Here is a 20,565-nt window from a genome sequence, read left to right on the forward strand (position 1 = left end):
AATGTTTTGCTTAAATATGATATATATAATGATAAAATATATTTGACAAAAAATATAAAATATATTAAGTGCATCTGTGGTATTTAAGGATAATTTTAGCAGCAAGAAATTAACTGAACACAAAAGAAGAATATAAGAATATAATATAAAAATTCAAAAGGGCGTAACTACAAAACAGGAAATCTGCCAAAGAAACTTCAGGCGCACGAACATATACTTATTATATGCATAAAGACAAAAATACCAACAGTTTTTTAAATATAATTATAAATTTCAAAAATGTATGCAAATTTCAAACAAAAAAAACTAAGTTGTCGAAAGGGCATAAGTAAAAAATTCAAAATGTAATCAAAAGATTGCCAGTGACGCAAACTTTTATTTTCACAAGGTAACAATTTTCACTGCATTTCCTTTAGAGCTAAACTTTCTGAAACATAGGCATTTTTATTAATTATATGCAATAGGTATTCGTAAGGCGCCTTAGATGCCCATTGAAAATTAATAAATATAACAACACACTTTAATTTAATCAATAAGGCGTGTTCCACTTATGTAGCCGTATATCAAAAGTTATTACATTGTTAAACTTCCATTTTCTATTTTATACACATATTTATGGAGTAGGCTAATATTGTGCTTCATGATACGCTTGTCTCTAAGGTATACGTATCTCTTTGGCGTTACAGAGTCAGTGATTCAGTGATGAGCGTAACTACATATGTATATATAAAATGGTATTGGCGATCTGTGTGCAGCGACTACAAGAGTTCTGACAGCCCCAGGCTTATTATGAGGACGCGCCCCCGCCAGGTGACAAGTCAGTGTTTGTTTTACGCGCGCTTTTTAAAATTTCAAAATGTATTGTTAAAAACAGGGAGTCCCGAGCTTTTTCAGTTCACAGCGCATTTAGTTTTAGTGTATTGTCTCGGTCTAGTTGAAATATGTAGGGTACATGCAATGATGCTTGATTAATAGTGCATGCGAAGACACGATTTCAGCGCACCCTCCCAGATCCTCACGCCCTAGGCTGCAGCCTAATTAGCCTAAGGGTTAATCAGGCCCTGTCTGTGTGAAATATCACGCAAGTGATCGTGATTGCAAGAGAGCTATAATGGTGTAAAAAAATTACAGGAATGATTATTTATTAAACAGGAGAGACAGAAAACGAAATAACCAACATTGATTGTGATTACAAAGTTCTAAGACAATGTCCAGTCGGACACAACTCCGCGGGAAATGTAAACAACGCCGCGCTTATCATCGCCCGATGACCCGACATTCCTATTGGTGCAGCCGTGGCGCTGATATGAGCAGTGCCAACCATGGGAAAGAAAAGGAACTATTAAGCTCGGCTCTACGCTCGTGATATTACATATTAGTAGTAGGTGAACTCGACGACGCGGTGTACTGGCGACTGGCTGCAGGCCCGGAGAAATGGGTCGTCCTTCGGCCCGTGACTCGATGTAAGCTTTTGGACATACGCCATTGCTAAGCACTTTTTTCTGTAGAAGAAAACTAATAAATACCCAAAAGACAAAAAACACAAAAAAAGCAATAAATTGTTGTTGTCAACAGGATATAAACACCACATAATATTCCATAACAGGAATATGGTCAACAAACAAAGAAAAACAAAGAAAAATGGACTAAGAGAACGAAAGAAAAAAAACCCACAAACGATGACAGCACAAAAATATTGAACCCAAAAAAATTCAGCACAACAGTTGAAACGAGACAAAAACTCGACAAAACGAAAAGACGAAACTAACACAATAGTTTTTCCAAAACAGAAACAAGCTACGTTTCGGGAACTGCTATCTGCTCCCGTCCTCAGGCAGAGACGCACATGGTACGAAAACACGGGTGCGACCTTCGGCCCGTGGCGGCTATAAGCGGGTGTGCCCCTAGCCGGGAACAGAACCCGCGACGCCTGTGGCTGGTTGTTGGTCGAGACACCGAGCGAGCGACGCGACTCGAAGTCAGTGGGGCCGTGTCCCAACTTAGCGATTGGTATTTATTTTTTTTTATTTGAAACGCTTTCGAACGTCACTAATATAAAAATAATTTATAAAATATAAACGTTATAACTTCAAGAGTAAATTAAATTTTTTATAGCTACTCTATCGCATTATCATTGACTAAAGGAATCAAAATAATAATATTAATATATTTAAAAAAATATGTAGGTATAAATTAATGTTTGCTTGTTTGTCCCGTATGCCATTCATGCGATCTTGATGAAATTTTGCACACTTGACCTTTGAAACACGGGAAGGTCATTAAGATTTCGAAAAACCATCCCCATACCCCGTTCCCACTCCTTAAAACAGAATTTTGATACGACTTGAATAAATTTTGTTCACTTTGCATTCAAAATAAGGGGAAAATTACTGTCTTAAAATATTAAAATGATTTATAAAAAAAGTTAGGTCACTGATTACATAAAAAAAACCCATTCCCCTTACCCACCCCTTAAAAAAAAACAATTTTTTTTTAACTTTTTGAAGATACGTTTCTACATTTTGCGTTATAAATAAGAGAAAGTTAAAATAAATTCTCACACACCCTTGTATACATGAGATTTCGAAAAAAAATACCCCTAATTCCCTTACTACCCATAAATCAGTATTTTGGTATTACTTGATGAAATTTTGCAAACTCGACGTTCGAGTTAAGAGAAAATTTAACTGTCTAAATTATGTACTCCATATGAGGTTTCGATCTGATTTTCATAAAGAAACTTTATTAAAAACGGGATATTTTACAAAACTACCCCACCCACTTTTCTCATGCCTTTAAGGAGAATATTATACTCATAGATAAAATTTTTTACACCTGATGTTAAAATAAAATTAACATACCGTCAAACCTACATTGTTTCCTGGCTACATGAAGTTTAGAAATAACTACCCGCCTTTTCCACTTTACTACTCAGGCAGATTTTTGGCTCTCCTTGGTGAAATTTCGAACAGTTCACGTACAAAAAAGGGGAATTTATCGTTAGCATACAATCGAAGAGTACAATAGAAGTTTTACAGAAAACTTGAGAATTCGCAAAGAAAAAAAAATTCCCTTTCCTACCTCTTAAAGCTGTATTTTGGACTTTGTAGATGAAATTTTGCACACTTACCGTTAAATATAAGAATACTACTTCTAAAACTGATGTATAACAAAATTTTAATTCAATACGTGATATTTTGGTATACTATTTCCCTCATCATTTTCTACCCCCTGAATCAGAATTGGTCAAATTTTGCACACTTGACGTTAAAAATAAGTTGACGATTATTGTCTACATACAATTTTTTTTTTTTTAAATCTCCTCGGACAACGCCGGGTACTCCAGATAGTATTATAATAAAAACATGACATGCAGGTAACCATCGTCATGGTACCTTGATTATGGAATAGCTTTTATGATGACAATTACTTCAATTTCTTTGCAATGATTAAGTCGAGGAAACACGAAAACACGAAGATGCGTCACGTCACGGATTTCGACAGCAAAAAAAAAAAAAGAAGGTGGCAATTGTAGCGCGGCCTGTCTTGCGGAGTCATGTCGGATCGCCGCGAGAGATGATGTCCTATCAGAGAGAGGCATTGGCGGCCGCGGCGTTACGTAACACGGAGCTGCGGCCGGCCGCTCGCGGCAGTGGTTGTGATGTGTTGTGTCTCCGCTGTCTCCCGCCCCATCCTCCCCCCTCCAGACCACGTGTTCCCTCCCCTCTCCCGCCGCTTCCCCCCTCCTCCTGGGCCGGCCGGGCAATCACTGCTGAGCGCAGGACCCCATTGAACGCGGCTATCTCGCTTCAGTGCGGTGCGAGCCGTCGCGCGAGGCGGTCACGGCTAGTCGGTGTCCGTCAGCTGGCAGTGTCGTTGTGACGTGTTTGCAGCGAGGCGTGTTTACACCTCGGCGCCTTTCCTCCGGTGAGTGCTGCCAGCCTGGGCGCTCGCTATTCTCCTGCCGGTCGATATCGAGATCAAATACAAATAGAGACTGAAACCGGACAGCTCCCAAGATTTTTGTGTGGAAACCTGGCGTTATTTCACGTTAGTCCGATATATGGCAGACTTTATGCCCAGTATGAACAATATAGCGGTTTAATACATATGGTACCAAAATTATGACAACGGAGAAAAAACGTATTTAAAATTATACAGATTCATGGAAGGAAATAAACTTCCGGTGATTCAAAATTTACTAAAAAGAAGTTAATTGTTTGACACCAGATAATGTAATATTTGTATAATAGAACGATTTATCTATAATATTATTGTGTTGTCACATCTCTTGCCGTTAGGTTATTTTTTCACACGCTCTCTTGTGTTGTTAGTACAGCGCTGTCCGGTATTAGTCTGGATCAGGGACGGGATGCTGCATGGTTTGGGGGGGGGGGGGGGGACTTGCCGACGACGGCAACGTCCACCATGTTTTCCACTCGCAGGAATTCCGGGAGTCAAACCCCGACCGCCTTTGCGGCTTTTTATTCTTGTTTGCTATTTGAACTACTGGACCAGCATGCCCCGAACTTGATAAAGGCTGAGTTCTCAATTAGGAAACTTAGCGGATGTATAGCACACCTCACGTAATTTTTTTTTTTTTTTTTTGTAAATAGAACAGCAATATTTATGTAAAATTACAGATATTTGTGAATTTGTACATTCTCAAAAATAAACTGCATCACTGAAATATAGTGTTTGTAGTAATACTGGGTTTGGATATTTGCTCGGATATCCCTTGTGTTGTCCCAGTGCCTTTAATAGGATAGTTAAAGAAACGTGGAAACCGTTCCCTGAGTAGCTTGACAGTATTAAGTGCGCACATTAATAAACACAATAAAATGAAATAAATTCAAATTGTTGGATATTCGATTGTGTTTTTCCGTGGTTGTTAAAAAAAATACGATTGAATGAAACATCAATCAAAATATAAAATTATGCACCAGTTTTCCTAAGAAGTACTCGGTATCATATAGAAAAAAAAACGTATTTCATATAGTTAAAAATAAGAATAGCCATGTGTTGTCCAAAGTTACAATGTCTTTCTTGTAGTGTTACAAACCATTTCTTGGCCAATGGTTTCCAAAGGAATCTTTTGTAAAAGTACGAAAATGTTTTTTCTGTGCATGCACATGACCTATGCACGCGACCTGTGCGAAATCGGTTCACAATTTAATTCTCATGTGTTCATTTTTGCCAATGAAATATTGCGTGGAAAATAACCTATGTTCGGTAGTGTTAGTATATAAAAATTTTAAGTATGAATTTCCCACGACAGCTGAGGGGTATTGGAATATGAAGAGGGTAAGAAAAGAGTATTGTAAACAACAATAAAGAAAAAAAAATAATTTACATTTATCACCAGTGTGAAATATTACATTTTGATAATTTCTGTCACAATACGGTGAAAATCCCGCTAAAATTCTCTCATTGGTAACTAAACCATTAGTCCATAACATATATGAAATAATATATATTCACTTCCTTGCTATGCGCAAGACCTTCTTACGTGCACACGACCATCATGTGTGTTGTGGATCAGTATGTTTGATAACATGTCGGTCTGCTCTTGTGAATATTACCTACTGATACTTTTATTTATTTTTTTTCAATCGTGAAACCAGCCAGAGTAAAAAATTGTAGTTGTTTACTTTTCAAACACCATCAATAGGTAGGGACCGGAAAAATTCGCGGATCCAATGGCCTCTAGGATAGCCTCCATTATCGTCTGCATTTCTCAAGTAAACACGCGTGTTCATTGGGTACTAAATTGTGAGGCGTCTCCACTGGGTAGCTTGTGATTCGACGCTTCATTGGTCGATAGTCTCTCATTGGTCCAGAGAGCTCCAGTTAAACTGCGAGCCAATAGCAGAACCGGCAGAATTGTACACATGTTTGAATTTCAGCCTATCACGAAATGAATCCGCGAATTTTTCCGGTCTCTATCAATAGGTAAAACTTGAATAATTCGATGATTCATTTCATAATAGGCTAGATTTCAAACTCCGTCTTCAGTGATTGGACCACCGTTTACCTGAAGGACTATGAGCCAATGGAAAACCCTCCACGAAAGCAGTATCGAATCACGAGAAACCTTGTTAACTGGTGGCTCGAGTGCATAGAGTTTCGTGGAGTCTATCCGCGATTTGTTATAGTCCCTATCAGCAGGGACTGGAGAAATTCGCGTGCTGGATGACCTTCAGGAGAAAATACGTACACAGTTCTCAGTATTCTGGGCAAATGATGCCAGTTTATTGGTTGTTAACTTTTGAGTCGTCTCAACTGGTTTCCCTGTTATTCGATACTTCTCTGGCGGAAGGTTTCTCATTGGTCCAATAGCAACATTAGCTTAAGGGCGCTGTCTGCCCGGGCACACATATGTTGCGCAGAGAGCTTCAGGAAAAACAACGTGATTTCAAAACTACTCAAGTAATTCGAGTGGGATCTATTTACGAAAAGCATTTAAGAATTCGCTGAGTGCCGTAAAGTACTTTTTAATTCAGATTAAGTTTTTAAACTGTATTTTTAGAAGAGTTAAAATGGCTAAATGGTGCATTTATAGTGTAATTATTACGCTTTAAACAACCTGTACATATTCTTGAAAGCACTTGCGGGACTTGCATTACACATTTCTCTTCATTTCTCTGCCATATAATTTTACTGTTACCGCTCAAATTTCACAGTTATCCTGTAACTACGAGAAGACTGCGCGCCAGTTCAGAGCCTTGCGCTTAGAGGCTATACCGCGCTAGAAATACCAGCGAGCCTCGCACTTACATTTCCACCTCACTAAAACACATACACACCCCGACCAGACGGCCCCCTTAAAGGTATATGTATTTGAATTTTAGCCTATGACGAAATTAATCCCCTTATATTTCCGGTCCCTAGTCATTCGGGAACCGCTGCAATTATTACGTGCTCACGTGTGTTGCCTTGTTTATATTTAGAAACCGGGAAATATTCGTGGAGTCTATTCGCACACGCTAGAATCCAAACTCCATCTCATGCTGCTTACGTAATTGGACCACAGTTTTTTTTGGAACTATCCTGATCCAATGAAGAACCCTCCTCGAAAGCAGTATCGAATAAAAAGCAACCCAGTTAACAGATCTCACAAGTCAGTAGCCAATGAGCAGGTGGCATTTGCCTGAGTGCGTAGAGAAGTGTGGAGTCTATCCTGGGGGTTATTTAAATAGCGAATTTTTTTTCCAGTCGCCATTTATAGTAAAGCAGTGAAGCGAGATCACTGGAGGCGCATTCACGAGACAACGCCACTCAGGGAAAGTGTAGTGGGGAAACCCCCCCCCCCCCCCCTTTTCCAACTTCCGGACAGGTCACTGACCCGGGTATCGGTAAACTTGGAAAAACAAGTTGTTTTAACGGAAGCGGTGGGGTAGCTTGTTATTTCAGTTCACTTTGAAATCCCCGCAAGAACAGTAAAGCGAAATAACAATTTGTAACAAGGAATAGTGTTTGCAAATGTGTCATCTTGCTTGCTACATATAGTTATGGGATATAAGTGATAATAAAAACAATGTGAAGGGGACGGAAATTATTTCAATTTGATACTGAACCCAACGTAATCATGGCGGTAATTTTTGCTTACTTTTGGGGCCCTAGTTTTGAGTTTTGTGCGAGCCATGAGTAATTTGAAATTCTCGACAAGCCTTTAACTCTAGCTTTTGGCAAGATAATTTTACCAAACTGTAATCGAACCATATAAAATTTGTGCGATATTTTATCATATGCTACCCACCTACTTTATCCTACTGTTTCCCAGTCTATTTTTAAGTTGACTCTGAGTACTGATGAGAAAATATTTTAACTTCTCAAACTATCTCTATAATGATATATTAGGCGGAAATACACCGTATCATACAGGAAATATGTAAATTAGTTTTTTTAACACAATATAAATATCATCCGTACAACATACTTTATTCAAACATATGTACAGGTCATAAGAAAAGTATACAAAAAGGAATTTTATATATTAGAGTATTAATATAGATTTTCTATTTTTAAAATTCTATTTAATAAGTTTAAATTGATTCTCGCAAAAGTTTGCAGTAGAACTAATTGTTTTTTAATTAGGCCAATAATTACTTATAATTTTTAAAATAAAAAAAAACCTGTTGTCATACCTTGTTTTAATATTCAAGGAGATTTAGTTGAAAAGCAAAAAGTTAACTAAATATGAATTTTCTTCCAAATCGATAGAGCCGTTTCGAATGTTTAAATTTATATATACCTACAATAATTGCTCGCTGGGCATGTGTCGTTTTGACTAAAGGAGTTTTGCCTAATTTTAGGCAAAACGCCGTTTAGGCAAAACGCCGTTAGGCAAATCGCCGTTAGGCAAATCGCTGTTAGGCAAATCGCCGTTAGGCAAATCGCCGTTAGGCAAAACGCCGTTAGGCAAATCGTCGTTAGACAAAACGCCGTTAGGCAAATCGCCGTTAGGCAAAACGCAGTTGGCCAAATAGGATTTAGGAAAAACACCGTTAGGCAAATCGCCGTTAGGCATATCGCCGTTAGGCAAACCGCTGATAGGCAAAACGCCGTTAGGTTAGGTAAGTTTAAGTTAGGTTAGCTTAGGTTAGGTTAGCTTAGGTTAGGTTAGGTTAGGTTAGGTTAGGTAAGCTTAGGTTAGCTGAAATGCGGTGAGTTGAAAGTTAACCGATTTTCGCGTTGCGTTTTTGCGGCTTGCGCGATATACGAAAGAGTATTTGTAAACGCCGCTGTGTAACGTCTTGCGAGGTACGAGCCTGGCTCGCACGTCCCGGGTGCAGCAAGAGTACACCGGGGGCTGCGCCCTTACAGACAGCGCCAGGCGCTAAGGGAGGGTGCAGGTCGCCATTATAAATCAAGCGTGGCTCCGCGAGGGGTGGAACAACCCCTGCGATATTGCGATGGCAGCGTGCAGGGGTGTCCAAATGTGCCTGCAGAAGGGACGGCATGCCAGCGAGAAGCTACACATGTCAGTTTAGATACTGCAAGGCAACCCGAGTACAACGTAAATGTTTCAATCGACCGGTGTTTCGGCATCGTGAAGAACTTGAAATTTAACTTGAGTTCAGTAATGAAGAGCAAGATTTCGTAATTAGTCTGCCTTCAATGCAAATCATCCAAATCTATTCAGTCTTAACTAATTTGCCAGAACTATCATGAAAATATGTTTTAAGCCATACGTAATAAAAAAATATGTATTTTATTATTGTATAAAATTTTTCCCATAGCTTGAAATATTTTTTACTTAAATAAAATGTCAGTTTCAAAGTTTTTACGGAGGCTCTTTGCAAATGAGAAATTTCTTTTAATATACCTAATCATATACTTACCTCTAACGTTGTCCGTATATGAAAAAAATGTTACCAAAATAATACTTAATTTTATAATGTAGTTACATTTTAGAGGTAAAAATAATATACTGTAGGGGAAGGCACACGCACTTAACTTTGACACATTATATTTCTGTTAATAAAGTTTAAAAAGCAATGTAATTAATTTGTAGCAAGGCGACATTAAGTCAGTTTAAATATAGCCGAGTATTAGTACATTGTTTAAAAGGGAAGTGTGTTTTTTTTTACTTGAACTATTAAATATGTATTGCGTACGATTACCCGACTTGAGTGGGTAATCGTACGCACTAAATTTATGTTGCATACTATTAACCTCTATGCCAATTCTGGTGCATAAAAAAGGTTTTCCGAATATTCCCTGAAAGGAAGTATAATTTTTTAAAATATGACAATTTACCTAAATAACAAAATACACTTTTTGTACTATACTGGGAACATACAAATTTATTTTCTTTTCAAATTAAAATAAAACATGATTTGATATTTATCTACAGTTTATTTATTTTTATTATTTTTCATAGCCTCTAATTTAAGCTTGCAGTTAAGTATTTTTAAAATATTGTTGTAGGTACTTGAATGAAATTATATATAGTTTAGAACTTAGCTTACTCATTATTTGCATTGTTAATGAACAAATAGGGAGAGATAACACAAAACAATACACTTACACACTGACAAACCATAGTTGCAAATATATAGAAAAATTAAATTTTCATCAAAATAACAAATCACAGTTTGTTATTTGACAAAGAAGTACACTATTTCAGCATTAAAGTTAATGAAATAATTATACTTTCACTTGACGAAAATCTCATACAGAATTTTAATGATTTTCTGCAGCGCTACAGTCTGTATGGACCCAGCCCGAACACCTGCACAGCGGTACCACAGTTCTCTGTCCTTGCTAAACTCTCCACAAAACATACAGATCTAATTAGTGCCATTTTTTGTTGGAAAGATAAAGCCACCATATCCAAATCTTCAATGTCATCATCTTGACAAAGATCTTTTATATTTCCTTTGTCTTTGCTAGAAGAAACGGACGAATCGCTGAAAATATTTTTCTTCTTTTTCTTCTTTTTCATTTTTTTAGCTTCCCTATATCATGTTCATCTTATGTTTCCTTTTATTTTTCCTCCTTGTTTCCACTTCTTCCAGCACTTTTTTTTTTTTTTTTTTTGGAGTGGCTGTTAGAATTCCCGAGCGCTGTTTTCGTGTCGGCGCTTTCCTGATACCTGCAGTCCTTGATGTCGATGGTTTTGTAACTGGGGAAATTAGTATACATATTTGTTTGTTACTTTCATAATGTACAAAACCATTGATATGATCCATTTTAACATAACAGTTACCAAATTTCGCACGGATGAATGAAACGCAGGTGGGAAACTGGTACGCATGCCTGCGTACGAATACCCCAAACGACGCCATGTCAGTTTACTGACAGTCACAGTTGAAACTATCACAAAGTACAAGCCATTACCGCGTTAAATTATAGCAAAAACACCACTAATTATTTATAAACATCTAAAATTCTACAAAAGTACACAGTTTTTTCCTTACCTCGAATGCAATGAATGGAGGATTTTATTGGAAAAATCTCCGATTTATAAAACACGTATATCCGACACATCTTCAGCCGCACGCCATTGCAACTCGACTAGAACGATGTTACTCCTTTCGCCGCATAGCAGCGCCAGTACTCCTGCGTGCGTCTCCTCTTCTTTAGCCAGATACTGACCTGCGTACCATTACCCACTGCGTCCAGTTACCCCGCCTTCCCCTATTAACTGTACTGTTGTGTAGGCCCACTTTTAAAGTATCTCGCAAATAGAAAACATTATTTTGGAGAATTTCTATATAAATAAAGTAATTCTCCCACTGTCATGCCTTATGCCATGAAGCCTTTGAACTGAATGTTAACGAAACTACCCCAAACATCAGCGTTTAACTTTTTTTTACATTAACTATTATTAAAATACATGACCTTAGTTCTAATAAAATAATTAAAATACCTGACCTTCGTTTACGCGTGTAGTTACCCTTGGGCGGTTTCGTAAATATTCGATTGGAAAGCTTTAGAGTATTGAGGGAATATCGAAGGAAAAAAAAGTTAGATTATGTAGCTCATAATTATCCTACACGGCATAGACAGAACATAAATTTACCCATTCCCTTATTTCATAAAACAATTTCACAGAGATCTTTAACATTTTCGCTTTAAAAAATTGTAGTTTTTCTTCCTGAAAAAAAAATCAAATTAAATATGGCAATTATTGGCTCAATAATTTAACTTATGAACATTTTTATGTAATATTAAAGTGAGGTTTTAAAAACAGTAGTACTTTATGTACCTACTTGTACTTTTCCTATAAATATAAAAATTTTATATTTTTATATATATAATTTTTTTGGAACAATACTTTTTTAACTTCAGACTTTAAGAAAACTTATGTTAAGATTTCATAAGTTATTTATATTTATTTATTTCCCAATCGATACAATTTTGGAAATTTTTACATTAGTTGAAATACCGCACGTAAGGTTAAAGTGACTAGGTGTACTCGCACACAGGTTTGCTCGTGAGAGTGGTAAATTTTCATTTTTAATTTAGTGAATTTTAATAAAAGTGTAAAAATAAAAAGAAGAAACAAATGCATTATCATTAAAAATAACTTATCCCTCTGCTAGTGCTGGAGTGATTGCCGCGAGGGTGGATGCGTGTGTCGCCGGGAGAGTGGCCGTGGGAAGGGGGAGGGGGGTCGGCCTGCCGCAACGTGACCTTGAGCGCCTGCTCGGACCCGCTCTCGCGCGACCTTTGCGCGGGGGTAAAACACGGCCGTATGACATCTGGTCCGGTTTGTTATGCAAATCGCTCGTCCCGCGGGCGGACGGCAGTTGGGAAACTACCCGAGCGGATGATAAAAAGCATTTTTACGGGAGCCTCACCTAGTCCTTCGCGCTCCCCCCCTCCTCTCTTCTCTCCCCCCACTCCTTCTTGACCTTGGTGCGACGAGATTACGTCGTCAGATGCCTGCGCCGAAGCCCCCGACAGCGCGCCGGTAAACAAACTGACGCGGCGGCGCGCGAATCGCGCACCGCGCCGCTGTAAACGGCCCGTAATGTAGCGCGCTAATGGAACCGCCGACTTTATAATAATTTAAAGAATTGGGCTTTCGCGAAGCTTGCTGTGTGTTTTTTTTCTTTTTTACGTTTCCTTCCTCGGCGACTGGTCCTGCCCCGCACATTCCCTCGTCTTTGTGCGTCTCTAGAGCCGCGGTTGTGTCGCGGCCATGAAGAATCATGGCGCCGGCCTGCCGTCGCTGTTCACTTCAACGATTCAGGGTATAAAACACGGGGAGGAAAAAAATCTACGTTTGAGCATTTTTATTACCGTAGCCGTGTTGGTTTCGCTAAATAATTGGGCAGCAATGTAGACTTGAAGCACGTGAACATCTGCTTCGCGTTGATGCTTGGACAACATCGCTCTTGGCCACGCCTTTAGACTCGGTCGAAAACGATAAGAAGCACGTGACCTTGTAATCAACCAGTGAGTTGGAGACCCAGGGGAAAAAAAAATTAAATTCGCGGATTCGTTTCGCCGTGTGGGATGAAATAAAATTATTCGTTTCTTGCAAGCTGCTTGCGCGCTATTGGCACGCCGCTTCTCTGGAAGACTGAGTGAACCAGTGAGTGAACCTCAGCCACAGAAGTGTCGAATCACAGCGAACCCGGGTTGATACTTCTCAACAGTTGGCGGCCGTTTTACCCCTTGCAATATGCTTACGAGTCGAAGTTTGGTGCAGATTCGTTTACATTCAGTTCGAAGGCTTCATGGAGTAAGGCATGACAAAAGGAAAAATTGCTTTATTTATGTTGAAATTCTCCAAAATAATGTTTTCTATTTGCAAAATACCTTAAATGTGGGGCATATCCAACAGTAAATATAATATTGCTAGGGTATACTATTTTTACCTCTGAAATGTAACCACATTATAAAATTAAGTATTATTTTGGTTAAGTATTTTTGTCATGTACAGACACAGTTAGAGGTAAGTACTTATAGGATTGTAGAGACCTGTAAAATTCGCGATTTCAAATCCCTAAAGGATAGACTCCATGATCCTCTATGCACTCGTGCAATTTACATCTGCTGATTGGTTACCGACTCGTAACACCTGTTGACTGGAATGATCGTGAATCGCTAATTCTTCTGTTAAAGATTTTTTCATTGTCCCAGAGTCCTTCAGATAAACAGTGGCCCAATCACTGAAGCAAAATAATGTCAAAAGTATTTGGACTCTATTCTATCGCGAAATGAATCCGGGAATTTTACAGGTCTCTAATGATTAGCTATATTAAACTGAGTTACAGGCGATCTTTATATATATATATATATATATATATATATATATATATATCCTTTCGCCGTGGCCTTTGGTATCCACTCAGCGAGTGTGATCATCCCGAGATGGGGATTGGCTCGGCTCGCCCGAGTAACGCCCGTGACAACACGTGACAACAGCTGGCCTCGGGACCGGAGTCGTTGCCCGGGCAACGCGAGATGGCGCCACGGATCAAGATAAAAAGCACGGACGTGAAGCTTTCAAACAGGTTACCCCCTGGAGTCGGCATCTATAACACTTTAGAACTGTAGCCAACCTTGACCACAGAACCTCACTCTGCCTCGTCCTCTTAAAGAGTTCTGGTTTCCGATTCGCTGCTGTCGTCGCTTGCGTCACCCCACCACACGGGAGAGCTCCGTGTTTTTAGTTACGTCCTCGAGTCACTGCACTGAAAACTAATTCTAATCGATGAAGTTACACTACTTTTATCGTGATGTATGAAGTCATGAAGTCTCAGACCAGATCCGAGGTGTGCTGAACAACCAGAAATCTCAGATTCGCCTACGTGCCTTTTTTTTAAAGTGAACCTCCTTTCGGCGCGATAGGAGTAACATTTCAACAATTCAGGGCCGAATTTCAATGAAATTTTATTTTCGTGAAACATTTAACGTTTTTTTTCCCTAACATAACTAAAAACTAAGTGTATTTGTAGGCGAGGTCCGGGTTAGGGAGGGACCTAGGTGCATCTCAGGCCGAATCCTATACGCCTGGTCATGCCGGGATCAGCCACACAGAGAGAGGGTCGCATGCATCGTGTGCTAGGAGGGGACGTGGGTAGCCATGGCAGCGATTGATGTCGTGTCTTAACTGCCCTCACTCATAACTCTAGATGGGTTTTGGCCCAGGTAAAAACCAGCATGGACACAAGGAAATATGTATTTGGCTATGACTTTCTTGTTGTGTCTTCGCTTGTTGTTGATCCCGGAAGGGAGGGGTGAACCCCTCCCCCCCTCCCGTGGGGTGCCACGTGCCTGCAAGGGGAGGGCCCAGCCGCCGGCTCGAGTTGGCTTCGCAGACCGGCATTCCAGCGCCGCGCAGTGAAAGCGGACGATCGACTCGTTGCGCCACGCGACCTAGTAGAAAGTTTCCCTGAACGCGGACCCGCCTGCCTCGCCGCTTCTCCTCCCGACCCGCCGGTGCAGTCTGCTGGCGCGTCCCTCGACGGCGGGGTCGCTGCGAACACCGCCCCGGCAGACACACGAGCACTCTAGTCCGTGAACCGAACATACCAACAGGCTCTAGTCCGTGAACCGAACATACCAGTAGGCTCTAGTCCGTGAACCAGACATACCAACAGGCTCTAGTCCGTGAACCGAACATACCAACAGGCTCTAGTCCGTCAACCGAACATACCAACAGGCTCTAGTCCGTGAACCAGACATACCAACAGGCTCTAGTCCGTCAACCGAACATACCAACAGGCTCTAGTCCGTGAACCAGACATACCAACAGGCTCTAGTCCGTCAACCGAACATACCAACAGGCTCTAGTCCGTGAACCAGACATACCAACAGGCTCTAGTCCGTCAACCGAACATACCAACAGGCTCTAGTCCGTCAACCGAACATACCAACAGGCTCTAGTCCGTGAATCAGACATACCAACAGGCTCTAGTCCGTCAACCGAACATACCAACAGGCTCTAGTCCGTGAACCAGACATACCAACAGGCTCTAGTCCATCAACCGAACATACCAACCGGCTCTAGTCCGTGAACCAGACTTACCAACAGGCTCTAGTCCGTCAACCGAACATACCAACAGGCTCTAGTCCGTGAACCAGACATACCAACAGGCTCTAGTCCGTCAACCGAACATACCAACAGGCTCTAGTCCGTGAACCAGACATACCAACAGGCTCTAGTCCGTCAACCGAACATACCAACAGGCTCTAGTCCGTGAACCAGACATACCAACAGGCTCTAGTCCGTCAACCGAACATACCAACAGGCCCTAGTCCGTGAACCAGACATACCAACAGGCTCTAGTCCGTCAACCGAACATACCAACAGGCTCTAGTCCGTGAACCAGACATACCAACAGGCTCTAGTCCGTCAACCGAACATACCAACAGGCTCTAGTCCGTGAACCAGACATACCAACAGGCTCTAGTCCGTCAACCGAACATACCAACAGGCTCTAGTCCGTCAACCGAACATACCAACAGGCTCTAGTCCGTGAATCAGACATACCAACAGGCTCTAGTCCGTCAACCGAACATACCAACAGGCTCTAGTCCGTGAACCAGACATACCAACAGGCTCTAGTCCATCAATTGAACATACCAACAGGCTCTAGTCCGAGAACCGAACATACCAACAGGCTCTAGTCCGTGAACCAGACATACCAATAGGCTCTAGTCCGTGAACCGAACGTACCAATAGGCTCTAGTCCGTGAGCACTTTGAGTAACAACTATTTTATTCTACGCGGGAGACTACAACTGCCCTGATAATTGCCAACAGTTCACAAGTGTTGACTTCTACAAGCAGCCAAAGCTAAGCCGTATAAACCAAAATAATTTAGCACGGAAGCTTTATTACAAGCGGCATCAAATTTTTTTTTTTTTTGAAATAGCAAGATTACGATGCATGGACCCCCTTAAAGAGATGGCGTCCAACGCGAGTGGCATGCAATAGATAAGTCACAGTTATTTATTCAGTTAACATGTTCTTTGGTGGCTGACTGGCGAACGTGGTATGTGATTCGACTCTTATTTAAATTAGGTTATATAAACGGCAGAGCCCGGAAATTTCGTGGATGCTTTTGTTGTGATATAGTTAACGTTAATTAATTACTTTATACACGTTTGCTTTCCCATTGGCTTACTTCTTCTTTTGATTAGGTCGATAAGATCCGGACTCTTCACTGCTAGCTGGTAGTTGACTGGCTCACAGTCGTAGAGGGATTGGCAAACAATTGTGAGAACATATCATAAAAAGCAATACTAAGGTATAAATGTTTGCAACATAACTGGTCACCAATATAAACATCGGAATTTCCAGGTCTCTGCTCAGCGACCAACGGCATGAGCAGCAAGAAGGTAGAATTTGCGGAGAACTCCAGAGCTTGTGTAGCGCTGTGGAGTGTGTAGCCTTGTTAACCGCGGATCGGCGCCGGCAGCCACGACCAATCAGCGCACGCGGCACCTTGACTTGGCCAATGGGGCGGGCCCAGGTGGCGTGGCCGGCACAGCTCTTCACCCGCGGGCTGTGGCTTTGGAAGAACAATGAGGGTTTTTTCTTTCTCCTTCCAGACCTGCTGGCACACCGACTCCTCCAACCCGCGACGGTTGAGCTCTTCCTCTTATTTTATACATTCCACGCCCAAGTCATTAAGGTTGGTTTCTACACGCTGAATTGTTTCACCTCCTCCTGTCTCTTCCCCCCCCCCCCTGGTGTTTCCTTGGATACACGAAGAAAACCGCGAGATGCGTGCAACACTCCCCGACGGTCGTTTCAAATAACAGCTCGCAACTCTGTCTTGAAAAAAAAATGGCTATTCGTTCAGAGGATAACATTTCGTGGCAGTGCTGTGCATCTTACATGACGTTACCTGATAAGCTGAAGTTGTTGGCCAATTGGCTTCTTTTATTTTGGTAGGCTGGGCAATTTGGCTAATACGAGCTGGGCTTCTGTGATTGGTTGGAGCCTCTAGTCAATCTGCGGTCTCTTTCTTTTCTTGTCGGCTGGGCTACATTTCCATAGGGGAGCTGTATTTTGGTTTCGGAGATTTCTGAACAGAAGTCCGCAGATTCTGCTTATGTTTGATGTGCGTTGTAATATGTATAATGTAATACTTATATTGAAGAAATTTTGTAAGGCATCGGTTTCAGTCATGGGCGTAGTAGATCCTGGGTGTTCCGGCGGGGAGGGGGGGATTCTGGGATTAAGAATACCCTCAGTGAGAGGTCTCGCTTGCGCTTAAAAAAGTGTTACTGTGAAGCAGGGTTGATAAACGTAAGTGTCAAACCTAAGTTTAAAGTAATCAACACGTGCATTTTAAAGTACATATGGGAAGTATACAAAACACAAACACTCTATACAGATATGACTTGCGTCTTCTGTTAACACCTTGCGCAAAAATTCTCTCCCCCTCGGGAATTTTCATGGGCCTATTTGCGAATCCTACAGATTTCCCCCCCCCCCCCCCCCTGATTTCAATTATAAATTACGAATTCGTCTTCCTCTTTGTCAAGCATAATTCAATAATTATTTGGTTTAGTTGTGTATTGTATCAAAGAAATGCACGGGCGTTTATCCCCTCTCCTCCCCCCAGAATCAAAAAGCCTCTTACTGATGACCAAGGGCAGGCATTTTTCGCGAAAAAAAAAATCCCAACGCCCATTATAATGCAATATGGTTTGCCCCTCCGCCTGTGTTTTCTTCCTTGTGACTGGTGGTAGTCTACAAGAGAGGCCATTACCTTATTTGACCGAGCCATTTGACCGGGCCATTTGGGACGCTTTTTTCCCCCCCGTACTGAATTATTGTGATTGCTGTGCTGACAGTACACATGTGCTAGAAATAAACTTGATCAATAAAGAAACACAGACAGCGCTACGCTGTTTTAACTCTGAGCCATCAGTCTCGAAATCTTTTCGTGAAGTCTACAAGCCCCATTGCCAGATACCCGCGCGGTAGACGCCACCCCCCCCCCCCTCCCCCACCACGGGAGAACCCAAATGATTTGAGACCTTGAAGAAATGTATTTTATTTGTCCGGTTCCATACGACGCATCTCACATTTTCCATAACCCTGAATGTGAGTAGCAAGGATATTAAAAAAAAAAAGTTTTTATGCAAAATAATCCATATTTTCTGCCAAAATATTTTTTTTATATAGTTGTTCATTTTCTTCAGCGAAAACGTTAAGCTTCATCGCGAATTGAAATTAAATTTGTGTTTAAAGCAAAATGTCTTTCAACATCATTGGACTTCTTATCAGATTTGCCTAGATTTTCTCGTATTCTATAAAACTATAAATTAGGACCACGTAAAAAATTAACAGCCAACGGATGCAAGTCGTACTGGAAATAGACTCATACACGCTGCGTCTTTGAGTTAAGCGCGAGTTCATGGAAAAAAAAAAAGTTTGTAGCGTAAAAGAGAATAAAATGTGACCTCGTTCAAAGAGCTCTGAATAGGATCATAAATGAGGCTGGTTTTTGCTCGCGCTTGCGGTAATTAAACTGCCCGTGCGACGAGTTGTGGTCCCGTTTAATGTACGAATAACGTGTTTCGACGTTCCTGAGGTGCGCGCCGCCTGCTCAGTTAGAGCACTGAACCATAGCTCTACCCACACGCCGGTCGCGAATACGCCGTCTGGTGCGACGGGCGTGTCTACGACCTGGCCACTTACCTTCTCCGTCGGCCTAGTGAAGCCCGCGGCGGCCTGCGAACTAACGGCGGTAGTGGTAGTTGAACCCATTAAGAATTGACTTCTGTAATCTCGGTTAAATTTGTTAAACATTTGACCATTATACTAATGATAAAACTATTCAAGGTAAAAAGTGTGTAAATTATTTGAAGCTGTGAAAAAAACTAATTGACGTGGCTATTAACATTATTTATAACTCAAAAAGATAGTTTTTTTTTAAATTTCTGTTTTTTTTTCTGTTGTTCTAACATCAAGAAAAAACTCAACGTATTTTGATGAAACTTTTTTTAGTAAGGTATTTGGATAACTATAAACACTAGGCTATACAATACTATAAATTTCCATCGCTAAGAGTGTGAAAAAAAGGTAATAATGATTTCAAGGTATTAATTATGTCTACGAATTTAATTAAGGACAATAATGTGTCGAAGGGGGAAAGTAAAGCTTTAAAAAGAAAAATTAATAATTTCAAGTCCATTTAAATTAGAGGTAAGAAACAAATGAACAACGTAGATGTAGAGTTGCATTTTGCATTTTTTACATTTTTTTGAAATTAATCCTTTAGGTGATTAAAATGGGGCTAAATTTCGGTTTATCACTTACTTTGCCTTTATTCCTCTTGTTACTGTCATTAAAACAACTTGAGCTCATGTCCCCAAAGCATTTTTTTTCCCGCATAAACTGCACTCATCAACGTTTCTGCAAACATGTTCGATGGGTGATCGACGAGACGGTCTCCTGAGCTGACTGAGAGAGGGTCACGCCAGTATCTGACGCACGATGTCGCGTCTCGCTCGGTCTGGCCACCCACTTAAAAAGTGACTCGTCTCATCGCATCCAGTGCGAAGCCCTACTCCTAGAGCTGCCTCGCACGCGTCGCAAGATGGCGGACCTAGCATCCCGCTGAGAGCGCGTCGCAAGATGGCGGACCTAGCATCCCGCTGAGAGCGCATCGCAAGATGGCGGACCTAGCATCCCGCTGAGAGCGCGTCGCAAGATGGCGGACCTAGCATCCCGCTGAGAGCGCGTCGCAAGATGGCGGACCTAGCATCCCTGCTGAGAGCGCGTCGCAAGATGGCGGACCTAGCATCCTGCTGAGAGTGCGTCGCAAGATGGCGGACCTAGCATCCTGCTGAGAGCGCGTCGCAAGATGGCGGACCTAGCATCCTGCTGAGAGCGCGTCGCAAGATGGCGGACCTAGCATCCTGCTGAGAGCGCGTCGCAAGATGGCGGACCTAGCATCCCGCTGAGAGCGCGTCGCAAGATGGCGGACCTAGCATCCTGCTGAGAGCGCGTCACAAGATGGCGGACCTAGCATCCCGCTGAGAGCGCGTCGCAAGTTGGCGGACCTAGCATCCCGCTGAGAGCGCGTCGCAAGTTGGCGGACCTAGCATCCCGCTGAGAGCGCGTCACAATATGGCG

At 41.4% G+C, this 20,565-nt stretch overlaps 1 long non-coding RNA gene across 1 annotated transcript in view; it reads left to right on the forward strand.

Annotated features, from left to right (window-relative positions):
- The first annotated feature begins 3,811 nt into the window (after nucleotides 1-3,811).
- The window catches only part of LOC134532568 (uncharacterized), a 60,246-nt gene continuing 43,492 nt past the window's right edge, over nucleotides 3,812-20,565 (forward strand). The window contains exon 1 of the long non-coding RNA XR_010075155.1: nucleotides 3,812-3,927. This is a non-coding gene — a long non-coding RNA (uncharacterized LOC134532568). The remainder of the gene's footprint in view (nucleotides 3,928-20,565) is intronic.

Source organism: Bacillus rossius, chromosome 6, assembly GCF_032445375.1.
Source record: "Bacillus rossius redtenbacheri isolate Brsri chromosome 6, Brsri_v3, whole genome shotgun sequence".
NCBI classification, from domain to species: Eukaryota; Metazoa; Arthropoda; class Insecta; order Phasmatodea; family Bacillidae; genus Bacillus; species Bacillus rossius.